Raw genomic sequence first — 27,253 nt, 5'->3', positions numbered from 1 at the left:
GGGTACGCATATCACAGCTTGCTTTGCAACAAAGGAAAAGCAGAATGTTCCAGATGCCTTGATGCCCCTGCGAACAAACGAAAGCAGAAACACCAGGAAAGAAGCGGTTCAAGCAAGGGCAGTGACGAAAGCTGATTGGTCCAGGACTCCAGCCTCTTACACAATCTTGAGTGTATAAAAGACCGGGCAGGGAAAGGAAGGGTGCTTTTTTTTGCAGCTGCACTGTAATAAGACCCGCTTACTTGTAGGTATGCAGGGACTGCAGATAAGCCTGGACTAGGTATTGTACTGTATTAGGTATTGTTGTCAGGAATAAACAATCTGGTTCTCATTTTATGATTTGGTTCTTTAAGATCCTCTTATCCTCTATTCGAAACCCACGTTTTAACAAAACCAGCATAAAATAATTATTATTGGGTGCGTCTTCTTCCACCAAACAGTTGCCATTTTCATTTTGCGATGATTTAAAACAAGTACGATTGAATCTCCTTACATCTCAGCATGTTTATTTTTGTTGTTCTTTGCATTTTCAGAATGACTAATGGTGTTGGCGCCCTGCGTTCATTTATTCACCTGCTTTGATGCATCCATCCATTCATCAAGTATACAGTTTATCTTGTGCAGGGTCCTTAATGAATCCATCTTGACAATCTACTGTAAGTGAGCCTCCTTTTCTCCCGTGTTATCATAAACTGCAACACTCAAAAAGAAAGTCATTGTTCCGTATTTCATTATCCTTTGTATTTATTTAAATCCCTTTCTTTATGCATAAGGAGAAGTGGTATTAGTGAGAGGATCACAGGTGTTTTGGAGATAGATACGGCTCTTACATCACATTCCGACAGACGCTACTCTATAGCCGGGGGCTACAGCTGGATTCTCTCCCGTTTCTGGAGCTATTGGGAGCTTCGGAAGAGCTGCGTAGTGTTTGCATGTGAACACGCTCCACCAATGCATCGCAGGTAAGGAAAATTACATGAGCAGTTGCTCAGCGACACACAGGGCCTGATCTATTAAAGGTTTGGGTACATAAAAACCAATTGGAGGTGCACAACAATTTTCATATATACACACACGTCATTAATAAGCAGTATACATGCAGATACACAGAAAAGCTCAAGAGGAGGATATGTAAATGTAATAATTTTGCACCTGCACACTAATTTATCAAACCTGAAACCCGGTTGCGGTCATTATTTTTGCGTGCCTTTTTGATGCTTTTGGAAGTGGCGCATCTAAATAGATCAGGCATCCTTTGTAAATATGCCCAAATCCCCTGCCTTGTTCCGTTTAAAACAATATAGTCTGTTGGTATGCAGAGTTATTGTGTTGTGCACCTGAGCATGCAGATATTTAAACGTGGAGCAATTTCTCAGGTTCTCAGAGTGCGAGATGGGCGATGCGACAATTTATGGTATTGATCCAACGGCAAGTAAATACAGGGTCTTTTATTGGCGATATGGATTTTTTTTCTCTTTCCATTTTTCAAGTTTTTTGAATTTGAAACAATTTAAGAATATATAAATACAGCAATTTAAAACGCTGTAACAGTGTTGTCAAAACAGTACAAATATTCTCTTTTATGACATACTCAGCACGCTAGTATCAATCCGATACTGACACTACCCTGGTATCAGTATCAATATTTATATATTTCACCAGTATTATAGTATCAGTATTTATATATTTATCAATATATCAATATATATGATGTGCTATACTACATTACAGTATTACATTGTGTCACTATATTGACAGTACCAATTATGTCATTGTATGGTCATATCACCTCGTACTTTGGTACAAGTACTTTGGTACAAGTACCAAGTGACAAAAATTAAATTAAATAAACTTAAACTATATTAGGAAAGCAGGAAGTGAACAAATGTAACAGTTACTGATTGTAAAAGTACCAGAATTTAAGGATAGGATTGAATTATTATTATTTAAAAAACTAATAAAAAAAAACTTTAAACTGCATTATGGAAAGCAGGAAGTGAACAAATGTAACAGTTACTGATTGTAAAAGTACCAGATGGAGGGGTAGGATTTAATAAGCTTTGCTTCTTCCTACTCCTTTTGGACATGTGGAACTGTGAACTTATTATGGGATGCACTCAATCGTAATCTGATGCATGTTCAAATGAAATTAAACCATTACTAATATTTGGGTGTAGTATACGTACATGCTTCTGCAGACATGGACACATTTACTATACATCCTTGGCATGCCCATATTTTTGGCCATGACTATCCGACAAAGTGTGAGCTAGTTCCACATTCCATTCTTGCCATCTGTCAACCAATCAAAAGACACGTTTGAAACAAATGCTTGGCGCTCATGAAATGGATTTAAATCATTAATACACACTTTCAGCCTCCAGACAACCGAGAGCCACATTATTTCCATTGCTTCATCGGATCCTATAGGTTTATACCATGATCACATGGTAACTTGTTCCCGATGAGCGTATGGAAAAGATGCATGTAAAATAACACAGCGGCCCCGCACAGGGTGCCAATCTATGCAATGCATCATAGCTTTGATGTACATGCAAGGCAGCACTCCCGCAGGACACGCACTCTCCAGCATTACTGGCATTATTACACACGGAATTATTATTTAGATTACCTCAGAGGCATAAGAAGCGTAGGATACTTGATATGTGTACATGCGTTAGCTTTGTGTGCACTAATTCATTCACAGACGTATGGCGAGATGTGCGAGAAGTAGAAAACACCAGACACTGAGGCAATCCTCTGATGGCTACTGTAGCATGAGACCCCCCCTTCTCGCACCCCCCCTCTGTACATATAATGCAAATGACTGCAGGGAAAGCACTCTCTCTGCACAGACATGTGTAGCTAAGGAAGATAAACATGAAACTGTGCGGAGTCTGGAATGAGATGTGCCACTGTGATGCAACATGATGTATGAGAATAATAACGTGGAAAAGGAAATTCTTCAAAGCTTTGTGAAAGAGAACTTGAAGAGAGAGGGAGAGAGAGAGAGAGACTTGGGAAGCTTTCACTGAGGTTATGCAGGGATCACACCGGAGCTCGGCTGGATATCATTGCAACATTTTTAGAACGGCACAGCGGGAGGCACTCGGTTCAATACCTGTGTGTCACTTTGCCAGACCAAAGGCTGCCTCTCAATCTCACACTCAGAAGACCACAGCTGCACCCAAAGAGTCCGAGTACCATGTCAAGATTTGACTATTGTAAATACATTGGGGGGGGGGGGGGGGGGGGGTCATTAATCTTCTGTTGATTGCAGAATGTAAAGATTGCTAGACTACAGTTCCCATGCCGCTGTTTTTAAATGATTGTCAAATAGCTCTGGGATAAGTATTACTTATTTCTTATTAAATTATTTTATTGTGAGAGAGAACTGAATAGCATTCTTTCTGCTCATCCAATCGCCAGTCAGGATGCATTCATGATCTCACACAACGTTGCAAAGACGTGTATTTTCCTCCCCACATGTGGCTCTGGAGCCACGGGTTGCTGACCCCTGGGCTAGCCAGATAATTCCTTTATCACGGTCAGGTCTGGAACCAATGAAGTGCTATGAAGGAGGGATGACTGTACCGCTATGAATACAGTAAGTGGGGTGTACTAACTTTTGGTATGAAGACAACATCCATCTATGCATCTGCAAATCATTTGTGAGTCTTCACAACATTTGCTGTGTTTAATATTTTCTCCCCTCAAAGCCTTCAGTGAGCACAATTTGTCCACAAGCGTACCCTGGTGGCACAATCAGAAAACTATTTTCTCAGACTCGACAAGGCCAAAACCATCAGCGGTTGAGACAGTTATTTAACCTTCCAAGTGGAAAAAAAAAACTATTTATTGAATATCTAAAACCACAATGGCCCTTCGGTACCTTGACCATTTCCAGAAAAGACGCACGGCGGCACTCTGAAGGCTGAACACATCAACTTTGTTAACCTCCAAATTGTTTAGAATTTATTTGCTTCATAAGAAATAATGGGGGCGTCACGGTGGTCTAGTGGTTAGCGCGCAGACCTCACAGCTAGGAGACCAGGGTTCAATTCCACCCTCGGCCATCTCTGTGTGGAGTTTGCATGTTCTCCCCGTGCATGCGTGGGTTTTCTCCGGGTACTCCGGTTTCCTCCCACATTCCAAAAACATGCTAGGTTAATTAGCCACTCCAAATTGTCCATAGGTGGGAATGTGAGTGTGAATGGTTGTTTGTCTATACCCAGCTGTCTTTGGGCCCGCCTCGCTGGGTTAGGCTCCAGCACCCCCGCAACCCTTGTGAGGAAAAGCGGTAGAAAATGAATGAATGAATGAAGAAATAATGGGAATTTATTTCATCCATCCAAGGTTCCCAATTAAGTAATCCATGGTGGACCTCCACAATGCTCTCACTGTGCCGTAGAAGACCGTACACTGACGACTTTGGGGGCGGGACGGCTACTCAGTGAGAACAAACTGCGTATAGATATGTGCTTTCACTTTTAAGTCTCCAAATTCCAGAAAACTCTCCAACAACACCAGGAAAAGTTGCTAAATTTGTCGTTTTGAGAACAAATGTCGCTAAGAGGGTTGAGGGACAAAGTCGCCAAGTGGGTAACACTGCGAGCACAGCATATGCATGCAGCATTCACTGCCGATTGGCTGTCAATTGTGATCATGTGGTGCTGTGGGCGGGTGCTGCACCTGACCCAAAATAACCAAAAACAAATTGATCCCTTATTGGCCATCGGATTTTTCCGAAGTCTATCCATCTCTTTGAATATGTTCAAATTCAATATAAGACGGCATATGTATGCCTACATGAATATCCCAAACTTTGTATTTACATCCATAAAATGAAGAGGAACGAAGCAAAGCATCCACGCCGACCCTCTGCCGTCAGCGATTATTTCCGAATGGACAGAATCCGCTAACAAGCTATCATGATCCCGCTTTCAAACAAGACATCAACACCCTGTGGGCCCAAATTCATATTCCGCTCGGGTAATCTCCTGAGTTGTGGTCTGAAAAGGCCAGGAGTTATTTCCATATTTATTGTACAGCTTCAGTCCCCCCGATGAATAAATCAAAGGCATCACTAATGGCCTTCTACACATTCCATAATAAAACTCAGCGTTAATGCGCATCATTAAGCACTCACTTGTGTGAGAGGTGGCTTAAAATGCCACAAGTACTTTGTTGTCATTGACTAAAGAGTCCAACTGTTGATACAGTGACTCGCTCTTATTTCTTGACGTCGTTGTGTCTTCGCTTTTTTTTCGTGGCGGTCCGAATCACGGTACTCTCGCTGATTAAAACGAGTGCACTAAGCCAATTAGGATGGCCACGAGTGGGTAATTAAGGAACGGAATGTACTGCGTAGAAATGGGTCAAACAAGACAACAGGTCAGGGACACGGTCTTCTTTGATCGGGAGATGATCCTCAAAACATCAGCACCAACCGGCAGGCATTTACAGAGAAATGCAAAAACATCCAAAACAAAACAAAATGATATGCAGTTGAAAAGCCCGTTTATTCTCATTTGCAATGATGCAGCAAAACCGAGTATGTTCGTGGTGTCCTTGGAAAATGTACCAGACATTCCCGACGTATCCCAAGCAGTTTAATCGGCTGCTATCGACTATTTCCAATGCATTCATTCATTCATTTTCTACCGCTTTTTCCTCACCAGGGTCGCAAGGGATGCTGGAGCCTATCCCAGCTGTCTATGGGCGAGAGGCGGGGTACACCCTGGACTGGTCGCCAGCCAATCACAGGGCACATATAGACAAACAACCATTCACACTCACATTCATACCTATGGACAATTTGGAGTTAGCCAATTAACCTAGCATGTTTTTGGAATGTGGGAGGAAACTGGAGAACCCGGAGAAAACCCACGCATGCACGGGGAGAACATGCAAACTCCACACAGAGATGGCCGAGGGTGGAATTTAACCCTGGTCTCCTAGCTGTGAGATCTGTGCGCATTCATTCATTCACTACCGCTTTTTCCTCATGAGGGTCGCGGGGGATGCTGGAGCCTATCCCAGCTGTCTATGGGCGAGAGGCGGGGTACACCCTGGACTGGTCGCCAGCCAATCACAGAGCACATATAGACAAACAACCATTCACACTCACAATCATACCTATGGACAATTTGGAGTTAGCCAATTAACCTAGCATGTTTTTGGAATGTGGGAGGAAACCGGAGTACCCGGAGAAAACCCACGCATGCACGGGGAGAACATGCAAACTCCACACAGAGATGGCCGAGGGTGGAATTGAACCCTGGTCTCTAGGTTAATTGGCCACTCCAAATTGTCCATAGCTATGAAGTGAAGTGAGTGAATGGTTGTTTGTCTATATGTGCCCTGTGATTGGATGGCGACCAGTCCAGGGTGTACCCCGCCTCTCGCCCAAAGACAGCTGGGATAGGCTCCAGCACCCCCGCGACCCTCATGAGGAAAAAGCGGTAGAAAATGAATGAATGAATGAATCATTGAGTCATTTTTTTAATGTTAACGTCTCCTTTTTCCTTCTTGTTCCCCTCTGCTTCCTCCAGAGGCTTTGTTGTGTCAAATACACACACCCATGCACACACCCCACTGCCAGTGTGTAGGAGGCTCATAATGGACCATTTGCATGAATAGGACGTTTTCAGGATAAGCAGGAGCGACAAGGGCTACACAGAAGTTTCTTTTCAATAGCGGCCTGGGCTGGTTGAGGCTAGATCATTTGAATATGTGCAACCTTCATTTGCATGCAAAGCTCCGGGCACTGCTACCCGTCTTGTGGCAATGCCGAGAGAAAATAGCACACCGGTAGACATGAACTACCTTTTTTTTTTTTTTTTTTTTTGCTCATCTGCTTTCCACTACCGAATCCAAAAAAAAAGTACTGCAGAAACATCCTGAAGTTTCCCTTTTTAATAATTCAAGAACTTGACCCAAAAGAAAGTTTTGGTAAAAAAGAAACTTTTTTTGTAATTCTATTGAATTTCTCCTGTTGAGTTTGTACGACTGAAGAAAACTCCAACGTAGGTAGAAAATAAAGCAATTTCACGCTCCCAGGAATATTTATTTCAGCAAAACTTCCATTTTTGACTCCATTTGATGAACATTTCCTGCAATGAGTTATTTCAATTTGCAGAGTCTTATCCTCATCAAGCTTCAAACTCATGTTTTGTTATGTTTATGTTTGGTGTATCTGTGACATCAATCCAGCATTTAAAGAAATCCATGACTGTTAATGTTGAATTGGTACATAAAATTATTCATTTATTTTCTACCGCTATCCTCACAAGGGGGTGCTGGAGCCTATCCCAGCTGTCTTTGGGCGAGAGGATTGGTGGCCAGCCAATCACAGAGCACATATAGACAAATAACCATTCATAATAAAAGAAAGTTTTGGTAAAAAGAAACTTTTTGTAATTCTATTGAATTTCTCCTGTTGAGTTTGTACGACTGAAGAAAACTCCAACGTAGGTAGAAAATAAAGCAATTTCACGCTCCCAGGAATACTTATTTCAGCAAAACTTCCATTTTTGACTCCATTTGATGAACATTTCCTGCAATGCATTATTTCAATTTGCAGAGTCTTATCCTCATCAAGCTTCAAACTCATGCTTATTATATTCTCTGCCAGTCGGGATTTAGGGAAGTTATTCACAATATGGTGGCAGATTTGGCATCCAGTGTTGGGCAGCTCATCTAAGCTGATTGGATGCTCATTTACACTTTCAGGAATAGTCACCGCATTCAAGGCTATGTTCACTGCAAGGTTTTTTTGTTTTTTTTCAAACTATGCATTAATGGCACAAACATGTCACGTTGCCAGATGCTTTGACATTGAACAGCCATCGGTGTTGTTTTAGGTCGTGTATAAACCAACCGTGTCCGTGTTTATATAAAGTGCTCACTCGACGCTGAAGTTTGAACACCTGTGTCGGAGCGTTATCGGCGCTACTAGGGAGGCATACAGTTGCTCCAACTGCAAATCATTTGTGTATAGAAATAGACAGATTGCTATTTGACCCGTGCTGATAACCGGCAATAGCAAATTGAAAGTGTAAATACATTTAATATTGGCGTACACGTTGTACACTGGCTACTCTAAATTGCATCCAAGTTTCATTTCGATAGTAAAGTCTGAAGATACAACAAGGCTGCTGAATATTAAGGCTCTAAAGGCGGCACGGCGGTCTAGTGGTTAGCGCCCAGACCTCACAGCTAGGAGACCAGGGTTCAATTCCGCCCTCGGCCATCTCTGTGTGGAGTTTGCATGTTCTCCCCGTGCATGCGTGGGTTTTCTCCGGGTACTCCGGTTTCCTCCCACATTCCAAAAACATGCTAGGTTAATTAGCCACTCCAAATTGTCCATAGGTATGAATGTGAGTGTGAATGGTTGTTTGTCTATATGTGCCCTGTGATTGGCTGGCCACCAGTCCAGGGTGTACCCCGCCTCATGTCCAAAGACAGCTGGGATAGGCTCCAGCACCCCTGCGACCCTCGTGAAGAAAAGCGGTAGAAAATGAATGAATGAATGAATGAATAAATGCAGTATATTAAGTTCTTAGTGAAGTATTTCTATAATGCCGCATATTACCTCACTAGCAAGATCTCAGTGTATAGAATGATCATATATTATTTTCATATTATTTGCATACTGTATTTGTATATAACTGGGTAAAATTGTTGATTTGTTAATACTTGGGTTGTTTATATTGTTTATTTTTCTTTATTGTGTATTTTGTACTGCTTAACTGATTGTGTACTCTTGCTGCTGTGCAATGTAAATTTCCCCACTTAGGGACGAATAAAGGCATATCTTATCTTTATCTTATGGTAAGGGTTATACTCGCTTTTGTGTGATCGTGTAAATCAACCAAAAGCTTCAAGTATCACTGAGGTTCGTCCCAAGGTTGTACAACTTTGAATTCCATCACAATTTCTCAGGAGTGCAAATGTCCGTCATGCATGATGTCACACAAGATGCCAGACACCGCTGGAGTTATTGCAACATCCTGGGCAAGGTGTGTTAGGAGGAGAGGAAGAAAAAACAAGTTACATGAAGCAAACCGGGTCAAAGCAGTAACTAAATAGTTTATCATGTTTATGTTTGGTGTATCTGTGACATCAATCCGGCATTTAAAGAACTCCATAACTGTTAATGTTGAATTGTTACATAAAATTATTCATTCATTTTCTACCGCTTATCCTCAAGTCTGTTTATTTTTACAGAAAACTCACAATGTGCTCGTCAGCCCATCTGAAATTATTACTGATTAATTACTCAGTACAATTACTTTACAATGAATGCTAAAATCATCACTCAGCAACTTAAAACACCAAATAAAATATTCATTCATTTTCTCGCCTTTTATCCTCACGAAGGTCGGGGGTGCTGGAGCCTATCCCAGAGTGTATTTGGGCGAGAGGATTGGTGGCCAGCCAATCACAGAGCACATATAGACAAACAACCATTCACACTCACATTCATACCTATGGATAATTTGGAGTCGCTAATTAACCTAGCATGTTTTTGGAATGTGGGAGCAAACCGGAGTACCCGGAGAAAACCCACGCATGCAAACTCCACACAGAAATAGCCGAGAGTGGAATTGAACTGGAGTCTCCTAGCTGTGAGGTCTGTGCGCTAACCACTCGACCGCCGTGCAGCCTTCATAAAATTAGTAAAAAGGTTTTCTACCCCCACCCCCAACCAAAAAAAAATGTTGACATCCAAACTAGAAACCAAAATCAAAAGTGCCACCCACCCAAATCAAGTTGTCCCAATAGAAGATCTCTGAATCACTATAATTATTATTACTATTGTTATTTTATGTATTCCCATTTTAACTTGATCTTGAGCTTGATCTTCCTTCTTTCCTGCTTCCATTCCATTGCATACCAAAGCCCTTAATGCCATTTTCATTCCGGCGTCCTGTTTCACAGCCGTGGCGGCAGGTTACATCAGCACGCTGCCAAGCCGCACAGGTCCAGGCTCCATCACGGCCTCGCCAACTGTTCTGCTCTGTTTATCACACCTGACAAGGGATCTGTTGCTCTCTCTCCTTACAGGAGCCAACTTTCAAATCCCCAACAACCTTCTCCAAAAATTCCACAACTTTCCAAGCGTGTTGTCTACTAGCATTTACATAATAAAAGTTTAAAATATTGAGACCCCTACCCATTCGGCTTCTTGTTAGAGAGCAAGACGTGCAAAAAGTAACAAAATATGAATATGTAGTACATTCAAAGTTTAGAGGAGGTCAAATGAAGCTGACCCATAAATCCATTCATTCATTCATTTTCTACCGCTTTTCCTCGCGGGGTGCTGGAGCCTATCCCAGCTGTCTTCGGGCGAGAGGCGGGGTACACCCTGGGCTGGTCACCAGCCAATCACAGGGCACATACAGACAAACAACCATTCACACTCTCATTCATACCTATGGACAATTTGGAGTCACCAATTAACCTAGCATGTTTTTGGAATGTGGGAGGAAACCGGAGTACCAGGAGAAAACCCACGCATGCACGGGGAGAACATGCAAACTCCACACAGAGATGGCCGAGGGTGGGATTGAACTTGTGACCCATAAATACACCAAACGCACCCAAACGCTACGGCCTGCATTTCTCCTGCTCAAGACTCAAAGGTACTCAAAAGGTACTCGAAGGTACTCACCGGTTTTGGAACAAGGATGGAATAGCATCCTCATTTGCCCCCCGAATTTTGTATTTTGCAAGTCTATTCTTTCATGTATGAGAAACCTGACTTGGCGGTCATGCTCAGTAGGTGTGCATCCTAATCTGGCGGTTAAGAATGTGATGTTTGACTTCATCGCCGACTGCTAAAGTTGCCATCAAGGGCAGCGGAGAATAAGAGAAAATTTTGTGTGAAGATACGGTGGGAGTGCTCATGTTGACAGGAGGACAAATGACAGCGATGGCGACACGTATCTGAGAGCCTTGTGCACTTTGATCCATAGCGGGGGGGGCTGATTCATCAAAAAGGCGGACAGATGTTATCGTGAGTGGGAGACAGGAGTGACAAATGACGATCTCGATAACAGGATGTGGGTGGGAGATGGCGCCAAAACTGTAAAGCCGTGGTCAAGGGAGTGAAATGACCCAAATGAAAACGGGGGAGGGGGAAAGTTTGGGAACGTTCAAGGACACAAAGTTAGGGAATATCCAAACAAACAATCATGCACATTTATCTTCTGAGAGCATGAATCGCACAAGTCCAGTCTAAACCAGGGGCCCGCGGCACATTCTACAAATATTTTAAAAATAAAATCCAGCAAAAATGAAAAAATCAGCACTATTTTATTTTTTTAAAGAATTTAGTCAAAATATTAGGAGAATGATTGAACGTTATCGGAAGAAAAAAAACATGTAATTTTAATATAAGTCCAGACTAGATTATTATTATACATCACTTTAGAAGCTTTAAAAATAAACTAAAAATAACCAGCAAAAATGAAAAAATCAGCACTATTTTTTAATTTTTTTTTAAGAATTTAGTCAAAATATTAGCAGAATGATTGACTGAACGTTATCGGAAGAAAAAAAGATGTCATTTTAAGATAAATCCAGATTAGATTATTATTACACATCACTTTAGAAGCATTAAAAATAAACTAAAAATAACCAGCAAAAGGAAAAAATCAGCACTATTTTCTTTATTTTTTAAAGAATTTAGTCAAAATATTAGGAGAATGATTGATTGAACGTTATCAGAAGAAAAAAATGTAATTTTAAGATAAGTCCAGACTAGATTATTATTATGCATCACTTTAGAAGCTTTAAAAATAAACTAAAAATAACTACCAAAAATGAAAAAATCTGCACTATTTTTTTTATTTTTTAAAGCATTTAGTCAAAATATTAGGAGAATGATTGATTGAACGTTATTGAAAGAAAAAACGATGTGTTATAGTCATGTTTTGTCATGTCTACAGGGCTCTAATAAAGCTTTGTTCATTTTAATCTGAAAAAAATAATTTGTCTACCCACCAACTATATGTGGTTTCTTAATTTTTTATTATTTGCCGTTTTATTATTATATTTATTTATTTATTACTGATTGATTGATTTTCTTTATTCTTGATTTGTGTATTTATTTTTCATCTTATTTTGTGTAGAAAAATAAAAATTAAGATATTTGAGAACAGTGGAATGTTTTATCAGAGCTTTTATTGTAGAAAATTGGAACCAAAGCAAAGTTTTTTTAATTTTTTGTTTTTAATAAATGCGTTTTTTGGGTTTTTTTTTTTTTTTTGAAAACCTGATGCGGCCCAGTCTCACCCAGACCCGAGCTCCAGTGGCCCCCCAAGTAAATTGAGTTTGAGTCCCCTGCAGTATATCAATGTGAGAATCTGAAGCGGTGGAAAAGATGTTGACTAAAGTGCTAACTGGCAGGAGGAGAGATGTTGCTCTGCCTGCAGATTAGTAACCGCAGAGTATACACATAATCCTCGGGGAAAAAAAAAAACAAAAAAAATCTGCAGTGATCAACATATGGAAGCTAATAGAATAAACAGTTCCCGGTGCTCCGGGCGTGCAACACGTGTTTGTGTCAATCAAGTGTGTGGAAACACTTTATGGTTCAGGTACTTGTGTTGCACTGGTGTCCACTGAAGTATGTGACACAGCAAAGCGCTTCACAACCTGCAACAAGTTGAGCTAGTCACACACACACACACACACATATATATATACACACACACACACACACACTCCTCAGTCCTTGTTTCTATGGAAACCGGCACCTCAAAGAGGGTTTGAAGGATGCAAAAAAAAAAGGTGCTCTGAGCAGTTCTGACACACAGAAAAATAGCTGTAGTAGAAATAAAAAAAAAAAAATGAAAGCACTTTTCTTAACAGTGATGTCACAATTCATGAATAAATTTGTCTGATTTATCTCCGAGGGAAGTGTTTGCTTTGTGTTTCCTTTCAGCTTTTTTCCACTACGTGTGCTGCAGCATGCATGGGGGCCCCATTTCATTTCTAGCAGCATGCAACGGCATTGGACTGGACAAAAAAAGACGCTAAAATAGATGTCTAATCCTTGACTAATTCTGAGCAAATCCCTATGTCCTGTCACACGAGCAGAAACGGAGAAAAAGAGAAGCATATTCACGCAACGAGGGAGGAGTGAGCGTTACCTTTACTCCTCTTTCAGACACGCCATTGTTTTATTTTAGACAGCCCGCTGCCACCAGCCTGCATCACCCACGTACACCAATCATACCCCACCCACACGGCCATCCAACATCCAACCCCCCCACACACACACACACCTAAATCAGTAAGAACAGTGATCAGACTAGCCAATTTTACTCCAACAGGAAGTCTTGCCACTTGCAGCATCACAATCATCAGCAGCAGGACACACAATCTTCCTTTGCTACACTTTGGCTAAAAACATCAAGCCTTTTTTTTTTTTTTTTTTTTAAACGGTGCATTGCTGAAAATGAGAATTTGAGACTCTGTTAAATCCGGCAGAATAATGGAATAAATGTATTATTTTGTTGGTAGTGTTACATTGTATTAAGTTGTATTTATCTACTGTACAGTCATCCTTTGCTACATGTGGGTTTGAACATCGCACCCTGACTATTGCAGTTTCAATTCATAAGTACATGACCACCCGTTTCATGTTTGAATATCATCTATTATTCGTAAAAAATATACTTATGCCCTAAATTAAGCATTTTCAAGCATACAAATAGCTAATTAGGCCAGCATTAAAGGTGTCATAGGGGTGTTATTTTATGTCTACAGCGCTCTAATAATGGTAAAAACTGTATTTGGTGGGTCATAAACAGGTTTACAAAAATTATTTTTTAATGAATTCAGCTTTGCCGAAATTCAGACATAAAGGTGGGGGTTGGAACATCTCACAAGCTCCTTCTGGTGGCCCGGCTGCCATGACCGATGAGCAATGCATTATGGGGAAGAAGTTTGAAACTTGTCTGTATATTTCATTTGGTTCAATTCCACCCTCGGCCATGCATGTTCTCCCGGTGCATGCGTGGGTTTTCTCCGGGTACTCCGGTTTCCTCCCACATTCCAAAAACATGCTAGGTTAATTGGCCACTCCAAATTGTCCATAGGTATGAATGTGAGTGTGAATGGTTGTTTGTCTATATGTGCCCTGTGATTGGCTGGCCACCAATCCTCTCGCCCCAAGACAGCTGGGATAGGCTACAGCAAGGAAAAAGCGGTAGAAAATGAATGAATATTTCATTTAGAGTTTTAAGTTGCTGAGTGATGATTTTAGCATTCATTGTACTGAGTAATTAATGACTTCCTGTGATTTCTGATGGGTTGACGAGCACATTGTGAGTTTTCTGTAAAAATAAAGCGCTGCCCGGTTCTCACAGACTCGTGCACCAGCTTGTCTTTATATTTCTTTTTATGATGTGAATATATGTGGCGAATGTGCAGCTTATAAAAAGGTACATGTACAAGTCTTTTTGGTGTGGCTTAAACACCGGAATTTACGGTACTTGAAATTCCTGACTTGGCCCCTTTATCCAGATCCTCAATAAAATGTAATGGGGCCCAGAATTCTCACCCAAAAACATCGAGGATGGGCTCCACCGTCCAAGAGAATCTTACAGTGACAAACCGAAGCCACGCAATCGCTTGTTATTTCACGGCCAATATTTGTGCCATATTACCTTAATGTTCACAGCGCTCATTCATTAGCCGGACAATGCACACAGTCTTCTCCCCTCATCTTCCATAATAGTTCCGTCGATAACCCTTGCAACAGCGTCTTGACATGCAGCCTGTTAACACTGACCATTTTTTGGGTCATTATGTTCTACTTTCCCGATGCCACATCTGCTCCAGTCACTCTTTGGTCTATTTTCTGGCTCGGAGTGCAGTAATCAGAGGCAAGAGTGTTGGTCCGCGAGGATTTTACTAAACCCAAACAGACAGACAGATCTGGGCTGCTTATTGAAGCCATTTGTCTTCGGATTGGCGCTAATGAAAGAGCTATTAGGTTGAGAAGCCGTTAGCCTCTGCATACTATATGTGTGTGGGTGGTTGTCAGATAGGTTAGCAATGACGGTGTTACCTTTTCCACTGAAGACCATGAAGACTATGGTGTTTAAAAAAAAAAAGGACAATATTAGGACCTGCTACTTCACCGTTCTCTTTAACGGTCCTCCGGGTGCTATTAGTCTAAGTATACGGACACGCTGCATCACACTCAGCAGGGCTCGTTCTCGTGCACACGTGCAACGGATGTGCAAAGTGTCGGGTTTGTTGCCGTGCAGGCACTAATGACAGTATTTACATGGGAAAAGTTATTTGCTCCAGTGGGGTGGGGGGTGGGGGGGTGCATCTTAGGCCAACTGCTGTTCTGTTATAGACAAGATGTATCTCTGGCAATGCAAATATTTGACACCTTCATCCAAAAGGAGCTAATTTAATAAAGAAGCTTATTGTTTGTTGTCTAATTAGCAGGCGTCTTCCTTTAGCAACACTGATTGATTCTCCCAAACGTCATAAAACAATTTCATGTTCATGGTTAAGCAAATATGATTTTAAAAAATGACTTTTTGGGATATGCGACGCTTTTTTTGAATCAATTATAATAGAATAATTGAAAAAAGTAATTTTTTATTTGCTTCTTGACTGTGTTGTATATTTATGATGCGAGACTTCCAGCTCATACAGCATCTAGGAATGCTTCACACTGGGGTTGTCCAACCTTCCCCCCCAAAATAAATCTAAGTATGCGGGGTTTATTTTAATATTTTTCAGTTTTTCAAAAAGTTATATATAAAGAAAATAAACAACCTGGTTTGTTTGTGAGTTTTGTGTTATTAGCATCAGCATATCAACTCATTAAATTATGCATTATGTTTTTTTTTCCACCATTTACTGCTTTGTTCGTAATTGGATCGTTAGAATATGCCGCAGGCCAATAAAAAAATTAGCTGTGGGCCATAAATGACCCTGGGCTGCACTTTTGACACCTTTCGCCCACACGTCTATTTGTATTGGAGTGTTATTTCTTTGTTGTCAAAAAACATACCAGGTATTACCTCGTTTATTACACATTGGTTCCCAGACCCGAACGCGACGAGGAAATGTAATCAAGCTGCATCATCACCTTTTGGTGCAAAAAAACGTAAAAGATATCTTTTGGAGCGAATGTACACTTAAGTACTTGCAGTACTCAGTTCTTTCTGAAGGGGGTGATAGTGAGCTGGTCAATGCTTCCATAAAGAGAAAAAAAGCCAGCATTGTTTCAATGTAAGATATTGCATATCAAAATGGAGGATTAAATACGCAAGCTCACCAAGAGGTGATCAGAATATGACGTGTTTTGATATGGAGAGATAACATAAGACATTTTGAAAGTAACGAAATGTATAAATATATATATTATATATATATTTTTCCAAAATATATTTTGGAATGTGATTGATAGATGCAACAGAGTACCATTCCCAAAGAAATGTCCATCAAGCCAATCCAAAGGAGCAACATTCCACACAGCGTGTACACTTTTACCTTGTACGCTTGTGCTACTGAGGCATTTGATGAGCTCCATTGTGATGGTACGCCATGATTACACCGAGTCTCGCACTTCCCTTTTTTTTGCAAAGCTCTCCTCGACGCCCATCTATTACTGCATGTAATATCAGGGATTGGACACGCGCTCGCTCAGCCTCCCCTTCCTCCTCAGAATGCTTCATCAAGGTCTGAGTCAGTGTGAGCCTGTGAGAAATTAAATTCCCCTAATTAGGCCAGCAGATTTGCCTGCCTTTATCCCTCTGCTGCCTCCCAAACCTCCCCTCATTGAGACAAATGTCTAATTAATCGCCACATGCTGCTGTTGTTGACTATACTTCAGTGCTCGGGCCGCTAGAAGAGTGGAGGAACTCGTGCTTCCTCACTTGAGAAACAAAAAAAAAAAAAAGTCTTTTCAGTGGTATCCTTGGTGTTGAAATGTGGATGTGAGAAATAATGGAAGAGAAATCACACACAAAAAAAAACAATGGAACTTTGTTTTCCTTGGATTTCCCCAACAACCAAAAGCAAACTATTGATTTGTGCGCACACACACACACACACACACACACACACACACGGGCGTCTGAGCTCACAGGTGCGAATGAAATTTACTTTGAGTGAATTTTAGTCATTACCCACACACAAAAAAACACATTTGCCAGTTCTTCACAAAAGCCAGGAATAAAAAGTAGTACATTCCACAAATCCCTTTACTTTTTGTGGGAATGTATTCCCATTCATAATCCTTACAGGGAACATGAACACATTTCTGTCACTTTTCTGTGCATTACACAACAAACACAAGCAAATGAGTTAATATGAGCTAGCTAACAATGGACATCCTTTCCGTTTATTTGACTTGAGGATACAATGTAGTAGAAGCTAAAAAGTTATTCATTCATTCATTTTCTACCGCTTTTTCCTCACGAGGGTCGCGTGGGGTGCTGGAGCCTATCCCAGCTGTCTTGGGGCAAGAGGCGGAGTACACCCTGGACTGGTCGCCAGCCAATCACAGGGCACATATAGACAAACAACCATTCACACTCCCATTCATACCTATGGACAATTTGGAGTGGCTAATTAACCTAGCATGTTTTTTTGGAATGTGGCAGGAAACCGGAGTACCCGGAGAAAACCCACACATGCACAGGGAGAACATGCAAACTCCACACAGTGGAATCGAACCCTGGTCTCCTAGCTGTCAGGGGTCTGTGCGCTAACCACTCGACCGCCGTGCCGCCCAGTTTCTGTTGCATGCACGGGGAGAACATGCAAACTCCACACAGAGATGGCCGAGGGTGGAATTGAACCCTGGTCTCCAAGATGTGAGGTCTGCGCGCTAACCACTAGACCACCGTGCTGCCCCTCAAAAGTTATTTACTGTATTAATACAGTAAAATATAGATACCATAAAGCAGTTTTTATGGCAAGATGTAGTACTTTTGTGTGTTCTTTTTCATGGATTTTCTCACACACACACACACACACACACACACGGGGTTGTGTGATAAGTGAGACTGCAAGAGCACTGATTTCACCTTTGACCTCAACTCCCTTGGCTAGCTTCGGTAGTATATCATTAAAAATGAAAAGGAACTACAATTACAGTGTGCCCCCCCCCCCCCCCCCCCCAATCCCATCCTATCCCAGGGCTGTGTTGTAATGGTGTACATTAGGTAGTGGCCGTAATGCATATGAATGAGAATGATCGGTGCAACTGGCCTTCTGCAACAACTGTTAGAGAGCATTGCAAGAATCAATCTGAGCCTCTCAGCTGGTCTAAAGCAATCAGCGTGATGGGATTCCACTTGCAGCTTGCTTTACATATTCAATCTGTCTCAATCTTCTGTAGATAAACACAGCTTCCCAGGGTCCTTGGCAGCGCCGTGCGCGGTGACTTCACTGTAATGAGCCGCAGAAGGCTGGCAGAGACGCGTGGAGAAACTCCATCTCGGAGCCGAGAGGGGAGGTTGCGTGGGTCGAGGCCCCCGTTGGTGCAGCTGGCCCATCAAATACAGGAGTAGTAACATGGGTATCGTGTGTTCACCCGAGGGTGGGAGAAAGTCAGTGTTTCGCAGGTCTTTAATCCCAAGTAAAAATGTGCAAGTCTTGAGTCAAGTTAAGTCAGGTCAAGTCAAGTCCGAAGTCAGGCTTAACATTTTCCAGTCCTTACCAAGCCATCAGCACTGATAAGTTTACTAATGCAAATTAAATTCTGCCTGGTAACACATTAACACATCCAGATGTTAGCAGTCTGGCGAACACAGAAATGTAAGCAACGCCGTTTTTGGGTGGTCCGAAACCTAACTGGACATGAACTCATTCGCTAACAAAGACGTATTTATACTTGTTTTTTCAACCCAAAACCCCGATCCCAAAGATTTAGGTTAAGAGACAGCCCTACTAAAAACCTTACAGATCACTTACACATATAAAGTACCTGAACGGTAAATAAATGCAGCAAGATGTCAATTTCACATGTAAAATAACTTCCAATTTAAGCCCCGCCCACGTCCCTTAAACCACACCCACTTTCAAGTTAAACCCCACCCATTCTGAGGACAGTTAGACACAGACCTGGGTTCGATTTGAATGTTTGTTTGTCTATATGCGTCTACCCCGCCTCTCGCCCCAAGTCAGCTGCCCCAAGGCAAGCATACCCCCTCCAGCTGCCTCGGGGGGGCTGCTGGAGCCTATCCCAGCCGCCTCGGGGGGGGCTGCTGGAGCCTATCCCAGCCGCCTCGGGGGGGGGGGGGCTGCTGGAGCCTATCCCAGCCGCCTCGGGGGGTTGCTGGAGCCTATCCCAGCCGCCTTGGGGGGTTACTGGAGCCTATCCCAGCTGCCTTGGGGTGAGAGGCGGGTCACACTCTGGACTGGTGGCCAGCCAATCACAGGGCACATATAGACAAACAACCATTCACACTCACATTCATACCTATGGACAATTTGGAGTGGCCAATTAACCTAGCATGCAAACTCCACAGAGATGGCCGAGGGTGGAATTGAACCCTGGTCTCCTATCTGCGAGGTCTGCACGCTAACCACTCAACCGCCGTGCCGCCGATTTTGTACTTAAATTTTTTTTTTTTTTTTTTTAAAAGGGAGGCGTCCAGCATATATGTATAGAATAAATGTATGAATTGTGTATGGTAACTCCGTAACCTCAACAAACACGGCGAGGCACATCTGCCTGACGTTAATGCAGTTCCTGTGAAAAAGGCACACGCTCCCGCTCTCCAACGTATGGAAGCCTATTTTCCCAAGGGGGGTCTCAGTGGGCCTGTCAGCTGCTTGACCATAAAGCTCCTGCAGCTGACTCTGTGCATTCATGTGCAAGTGTGTCACTGTGGGAATACAGCATCCAGAACCTACACTACGGGAAGTCCTCCAATGCACAGGTCCTGCTATACGGCCTGATGTTTATTTCATACAATAATAAGCCAATCTGACATTATAGATGCTTGTCGTATTATACTTATTACACTCATTAAATAGCCAGAAATTGACTTTTTTTTTTTACATCTCTATGGTGATGGTTGTTGCTATGCTGGTTGAGGCAGTCAGTGAGCATCAGCCACACTCGACCAGAAGAAAATGCATCAATATATGATTTGCTTTTGTAATGTGATGTGATGTGATGCATCATGGGTTCTGGCACAGCACTCTATAAAATTATATTTTTAATAATAAAGATGAAATCCAATTATTCCAATATAAAGACAAATTGACCCTTAACAGATGACAATCATGATTTTATTTGACTTCTGCCTGAGTTTGTTTAGTAGCAGCACTTGGGGGAGGGCTTATCTGGCTGACAGCCATGCCCATATAAAGAAGTCTGCTCCTCTGTGACATCACAAAAAGGGCAGTTTTACCACACCTCCTGAAACAGTGTTTTAAGCCGTCCATAACTTCTTTCAGCCTCAAAAACGATCATGTTCTGTTCACTTTAACACTGTCACAGAATCTTTCATTTTATAAGTAATTTTATCAGAAAATTTGATCATAAATTGTCTAACTTTAGTTGTTATTCATCGTCCTTCCTTTGCTTTTGCCGGAACAATATCAAGGGTATCACAGGAAATGCAAATACATATTTTAGACGCCGGGCACAGATCAATGATTTCTTGCAGTATATAGATGATATTTTCTCACCGCCTCCGTCGCCTGTCTGCTCCTCAACCCCTGCTGCGAGATGTTTAAGGAAAAGAAATGTTAACAAACCTCCTGGAGGGTGTCCAAAAAAAAAAAAAAAGCACAAGCACGTCTGGACAACTCGTGGTTCATTCACATTGCAAAAGGTCATTTAACTCAGGTGCTATTACTTTGAAAAATGCCCTGAAAACCCGAGGCAGGACCTCCAAACCAGTCCAAAATAAGAACTAACACTGATCAAAAAGACTCCAGTCTGCCACCGAGCGTCTGTTTGGCTGCTTTGTCCCTGTTACCACTTCTGTCCATTTACAAACTGTTTTGGACGGAATGGGACTGCCATGGACTCGGTAATCCCAAGCACGGTGCTGGAGTACAGACATCCCGTTCCAGATGGATGAGTGGCTCTGGTCCAGATCAGACAAACAGGAGACACCGTCGCCGCCCCTCAGCTCATTTAAACCGCTACTGACGCTCACGAGTGAGCGGAGAAGAAGCTGCCAGAGGATCATCAGCGACAAAATCAGTCCTTTTCCCGGTAGTACTCCACTCCGGTTTTCATATCTTTATAGACATCTCACAGGTGGACTCAAACAACACAATAACTAAAGCTTCAGGGAGGGTTAGGATTCACAGACGTGGCCTGAAGCAACGTGGAAGCGTGAACAAGTACGATAGTGATACCGCATTCACTGCAGTTTGATACCCTTCCTTATCAGTGACTTGATTTTCAATTCAATGCATGAATTCAGGTTTTGTGGATTTGTCGGACTTCGCCATGTGTCTTGAAGTCATATTCCATACGCACACTCAGCATAATACCGGGCACATGCATATATATACACACACACACAAAGATAATACTTAAGTGTTCACAGTCAAATATATGATAACCTATCAAGCACGACATTACAAGTCCTGTTTGCCCCCTCGGCTGGCACAGTAGTTTGGGAAAAACGCACCGCAAGCCAATGCCACGCCACAAGCGGGAACAAACAAATGGACAAAGAAAAGGCCACCCCGAGTGGAACGCCTCCAAGCCCAGGCAGATGGCTCTCCCGACAAGACCCAAACCTCTTGCATCCATGGTCACCACGAGACCAACAGCCAATGGAGCACATCAAATCCCAAACGCCAACAGCTGGGGAAAACCACTGGATGCCTCTGCAGGTATTTTTAATTGGAGTTTATACTGTGGTACCTTGGCATAAGAGTGTCTCGGTACCTTGGCATACGAGTGTCCCACTACAAAAGGCTTTTTTTTTTTTAGCAGATTTTTGCTTGGAACTGTTTGGGTTACGAGCTGCGAGTTAGAGGCTTATCACCTTAGTATGTGGTGGGGGGGGGGGCGGGGGGGCACACATGCGTACCCAAGTATGTGGTGGTGGGGGGTGGGGGGGGGCACATGCGTACCCAAGTATGTGGTGGGGGGGGACACACATGCGTACCCAAGTACGTGGTGGTGGGGGGGGACGACACACATGCGTACCCAAGTACGTGGTGGGGACGACACACATGCGTACCCAAGTACGTGGTGGGGGGGGCACATGCGTACCCAAGTACGTGGGGGGGACATGCGTACCCAAATATGTGGGGGGGGGGACATGCGTACCCAGTATGTGGGGGACATACGAAGGCTGAACTGAGGACACACATTAGATAAACAAGAGAAGGATTATTTGGATTTTTCGGAAGGAAAAGAAGTCCCAGCAAGCATTTAGGGTGTCCAAACTTTTTCCACTGATGTCAACATACTGAAAAACCCTGAATGGCCCCTGCCCCCCCACTTTATATACCCATGCTTTGGCCCTAGTGAAGGTGTCTTCATGTACTAATACATATACTGTATTTTGGTGACAGCATTTGTCACCTGATAGTACATGTGAAAAATGTCACTTTCGTATTTGCACCAACCTGCTGAAAATGGAGCTCAATAGTCAGGCTGGCCAAACTGATAGTGTTGAAAGCCTGTGGAGACGAGGCGACGCAGCGAGGCCGACCTGAAACGGTGTGATGTTGCACTTCTCTCAAATAGCAGCAAAAAAAAAAAAGGTAATTAGCGCAAGCGGCAGCATACACACATAGCATATACAGTGAAGAAAATAAGTATTTGAACACCCTGCTATTTTGCTATTTCTCCCACTTAGAAATCATGGAGGGGTCTGAAATTTTCATCGTAGGTGCATGTCCACTGTGAGAGAGATAAACTAAAAAGAAAAATCCAGAAATCACAATGCATGATTTTTTAACAATTTATTTGTGTGATACAGCTGCAAATAAGTATTTGAACACCTGAGAAAATGAATGTTAATATTTGGTACAGTAGCCTTTGTTTGCTATTACAGAGGTCAAACGTTTCCTGTAGTTTTTCACCAGGTTTGCACACACTGCAGGAGGGATCTTGGCCCACTCCTCCACACAGATCTTCTCTAGATCAGTCAGGTTTCTGGGCTGTCGCTGAGAAACACGGAGTTTGAGCTCCCTCCAAAGATTTTCGATTGGGTTCAGGTCTGGAGACTGGCTGGGCCATGCTAGAACCTTGATATGCTTCTTACGGAGCCACTCCTTGGTTTTCCTGGCTGTGTGCTTCGGGTCGTTGTCGTGTTGGAAGACCCAGCCACGACCCATCTTCAATGCTCTGACAGAGGGAAGGAGGTTGTTCCCCAAAATCTCACAATACACGGCCCCAGTCATCCTCTCTTTAATGCAGTGCACTCGTCCTGTCCCATGTGCAGAAAAACACCCCCAAAGCATGATGCTACCACCCCCATGCTTCACAGTAGGGATGGTGTTCTTCGGATTGTACTCTTCATTCTTCTTCCTCCAAACACGCTTATTGGAATTATGACCAAAAAGTTCTATTTTGGTCTCATCTGACCATAAAACTTTCTCCCATGACTCCTCTGTATCATCCAAATGGTCATATGCAAACTTAAGACGGGCCTTGACATGTGCTGGTTTAAGCAGGGGAACCTTTCGTGCCATGCATGATTTCACATCATGACGTCTTAGTGTATTACCTACAGTAACCTTGGAAACGGTGGTCCCAGCTCTTTTCAGGTCATTGACCAAGTCCTGTCGTGTAGTTCTGGGCTGATTCCTCACCTTTCTTAGAATCATTGAGACCCCACGAGGTGATATCTTGCATGGGGCTCCACTCCGATTGAGATTGACCGTCATGTTTAGCTTCTTCCATTTTCTAATGATAGCTCCAACAGTGGACCTTTTTTCACCAAGCTGCTTGGTAATTGCTCCGTAGCCCTTTCCAGCCTTGTGGAGGTGTACAATTTTGTCTCTGGTGTCTTTGGACAGCTCTTTGGTCTTCGCCATGTTACAAGTTAAAGTCTTACTGATTGTATGGGGTGGACAGGTGTCTTTATGCAGCTAACGACCTCAAACAGGTGCATCTGATTCAGGATGATACATGGAGTGCAGGTGGACTTCTAATGGGCAGACTAACAGGTCTTTCAGGGTCAGAATTCTAGATGATACACAGGTGTTCAAATACTTATTTGCAGCTGTATCACACAAATAAATTGTTAAAAAATCATGCATTGTGATTTCTGGATTTTTCTTTTTAGTTTATCTCTCTCACAGTGGACATGCACCTACGATGAAAATTTCAGACCCCTCCATGATTTCTAAGTGGGAGAAATAGCAAAATAGCAGGGTGTTCAAATACTTATTTTCTTCACTGTAGCATATAGCATGTGTCCACATGGACAGACACTAAATTTCACACTCTGGCATGAAAGTCAAATCACACATGGAGACATCCATACTGCAACAAAACACACCCAGAGCACGGAGGCTTGCAGCAGGCAAGGGAAGCCTCGTGTAGGCGAGGAGGGATTCTACAGTTGGAAAGGGTGTGATAATTAACAGCTTAGCATAGCATCTTCCGAGGCACCATATCTCCAGGATTCCACCTATGACTCAGTGCTTCTGTCACCTTCCTGCACCCCACGAGCAGCACGGTGAGTTCAAAGCAGTAGGGGGCGGGGCATGTTGTACTTTGACGTCCTGATGATGGCTTTAAAATGACCTTTAATGATATTACTTTCATTACTTCCTTAAAGTGCCTCTTTTAGGGGTCTAAATTATTGCATCAATACCGATACAGACCTCAAACAATGCACAACGATGATAAAATAATAAACAATAAAACAATAAAAACAACCATAAACAACAAACAACAATTAAAATTATTACTATTAAATAAACATTAAAAAACTTATGGTATTGATCCAACGGCAAGTAAATACAGGGCCTTTTATTGGCTATATGGATTTTTTTTTCTCTTTCCATTTTTCAAGATCTTTGAATTTGAAACAATTTAATAATATATAAATACAACAATTTAAGACGCTGTAACTGTTGTCAAAACAGTAAAAATATTCTCTTTTATGCACGCTAGTATCAATCCGATACTGACACTACCCTGATATCAGTATCAATATTTATATTTCACCAGTATTATAGTATCAATATTTATTTATATTTATATATATGATGTGCTATACTACATATCACTATATTGACAGTTACTATGGTACCAATACCACTTCGTAATTCGGTACAAAAAACAACAAAATAGACAAAAATAAAATAAGACTAAATAAATAAACTTCAACTATATTAGGAAAGCAGGAAGTGAACAAATGTAACAGTTACTGATTGAAAAAGTACCAGATGGAGGGGTAGGATTTAATAAGCTTTGCTTCTTCCTACTCCTTTTGGACATGTGGAACTGTGAACTTATTATGGGATGCACTCAAGTGTAATCTGATGCATGTTAAAATGAAATTAAACCAGTACAATTTTGTACCACCTGTTGGTTTATCCTAATCAATTTAGTATTTTTTTTTTAAAACAAGCATAGGTTGGACAATAGATACTGTCGGTAGCTGCTGGTTTTATCCATAAGAGAATTCCATCAAGGTCTAAGTCAAATATCAGAGCCTCGTGTTTGCAAAATGAAAGGCATCTTTTCCACACATGAAGCTCCGCAACGCCAACAAGCTATTATACATTCATGAGACGCACCTGTTTGACAGTAATATCTATTCGCTCTGCTTGGGGTGGCATCAGCCTTCATGTTCCCCGTCACTGACCGTTTCATTTCCCTATACCCTCTTGACATGCGCCTTCCCGGTGCCATCGCTCGCCTGTGTCACATCAAGGACCGAGTTGTCTGTGCAGAGAAACGCATGAAACTGACCTTCATTTAATGCACATCTGATGGATCCACGTTGACGTGTTGGCCAATGGCAGCAGCTTTAAGTCTTTAAAGAATAGATTTATTCACCGTATATATTTGAAAAGTAGTGTTCATATATAACAACAATAGTATATTATTGTACTTCGGTACAAGGTGCATTATTTAAAAAAAAAAAACTATTTGGAAAGCAGGAAGTGAACAAATGTAACAGTTACTGATTGTAAAAGTACCAGATGGAGTGGTAGGATTTAATAAGTTTTGCTTCTTCCTACTCCTTTTGGACATGTGGAACTGGGAACTGATTATGGGATGCACTCAATTGTAATCTGATGCATGGTCAAATGAAATTAAACCAGTACCATTTTATATAACAGGTCTGTGAATGCATTATTTTCATTAACATTCTTATACAGAATCTATCCGATAATAAAAATACTTCTTACCATTGCTGCCCGGTTTTGCACCGTATGTGGACTAGGACTGGACCATGGATGCCGACGAAGGGGGTCGGTGTGCAGGTTAGAGTCTTCTCATGCAGTCTATAGGGGGTTGAACAACAAAAGGCATTAGTGCGTGGAATAACGCAACAGAAAAGCACTATGGATTACAGACTAGAGTTGGTCATGTGATCCCATGGCTAACTGGTACTGCTCTACAACAGGAAGTACTTTGTTGGAATTAGTAACTGTGTCTCAGACCAAATGGCTATGACATGTGGAGCCGCTACTGTTCAATCTGTCAGCTAACACACAGCTGCAATGTGTCCTACCACAACGACGCAGATGACTCTACCTTCGATCTACAGGTCACTCACGGCAGAAGAACATGGTCCTGCTGATTTACTTTCTCACGGCATCAAACAGATCAGTGCGTGGATGTTTTTATATGATGATTTCATGATGTGATCTTACCTTCTTTCCTGTGAAGTATGAATGGTGCAAACCAAGAGGAACAACCAAACATCTCCCAGGTGTTGTCCATCTGCTTAAATGGGTTAGGTGCTCATCAGGTGCAGGTGCGCTCTGTAGCCCCGCCTCCAGCTGGAAAGAGGACTCCTGCAGAAGAAAGAACCCGCCCAAAAGAAGGCGGGGAAGTACAGAGTGCAAAGACAGGAGGAGCCTGGAAGTGGAACACCGGAAGATGTATCTTTCTTTCTTTTGAAAATGGCGGTCAAAATGTCAAAATGGCTGACTATCAGATTAAAGGAGGGAATTTTACTTCTTGTCCTCTCAATGAGGGCTGCCCGGTGGTCGAGTGGTTAGTGTGCAGACCTCCACCCTCGGCCATCTCTGTGTGGAGTATGCATGCGTGGGTTTTCTCCGGGTACTCTGGTTTCCTCCC

General features: G+C 42.2%; 2 long non-coding RNA genes across 2 annotated transcripts; one reads left to right on the top strand and one right to left on the bottom strand.

Annotated features, from left to right (window-relative positions):
• The first annotated feature begins 216 nt into the window (after window positions 1-216).
• LOC131109414 (uncharacterized) lies at window positions 217-9,362 on the top strand. The gene is made up of 4 exons (XR_009120744.1): window positions 217-280; window positions 534-656; window positions 774-962; window positions 6,555-9,362. It is a non-coding gene; the product is annotated as an uncharacterized LOC131109414 (long non-coding RNA).
• Window positions 9,363-20,318: 10,956 nt separating this feature from the next.
• LOC131109413 (uncharacterized) lies at window positions 20,319-27,106 on the bottom strand. Its single transcript, XR_009120743.1, has 4 exons — window positions 26,824-27,106; window positions 26,356-26,451; window positions 22,606-22,717; window positions 20,319-21,188 (listed from the first exon to the last, which is right to left on the bottom strand). It is a non-coding gene; the product is annotated as an uncharacterized LOC131109413 (long non-coding RNA).
• Between the last annotated feature and the right edge of the window lie 147 nt (window positions 27,107-27,253).

Source organism: Doryrhamphus excisus, chromosome 22 (genome assembly GCF_030265055.1).
Source record: "Doryrhamphus excisus isolate RoL2022-K1 chromosome 22, RoL_Dexc_1.0, whole genome shotgun sequence".
In the NCBI taxonomy this organism is placed as follows: domain Eukaryota; kingdom Metazoa; phylum Chordata; class Actinopteri; order Syngnathiformes; family Syngnathidae; genus Doryrhamphus; species Doryrhamphus excisus.
This window is presented reverse-complemented; position numbering and strand designations above follow the sequence as displayed.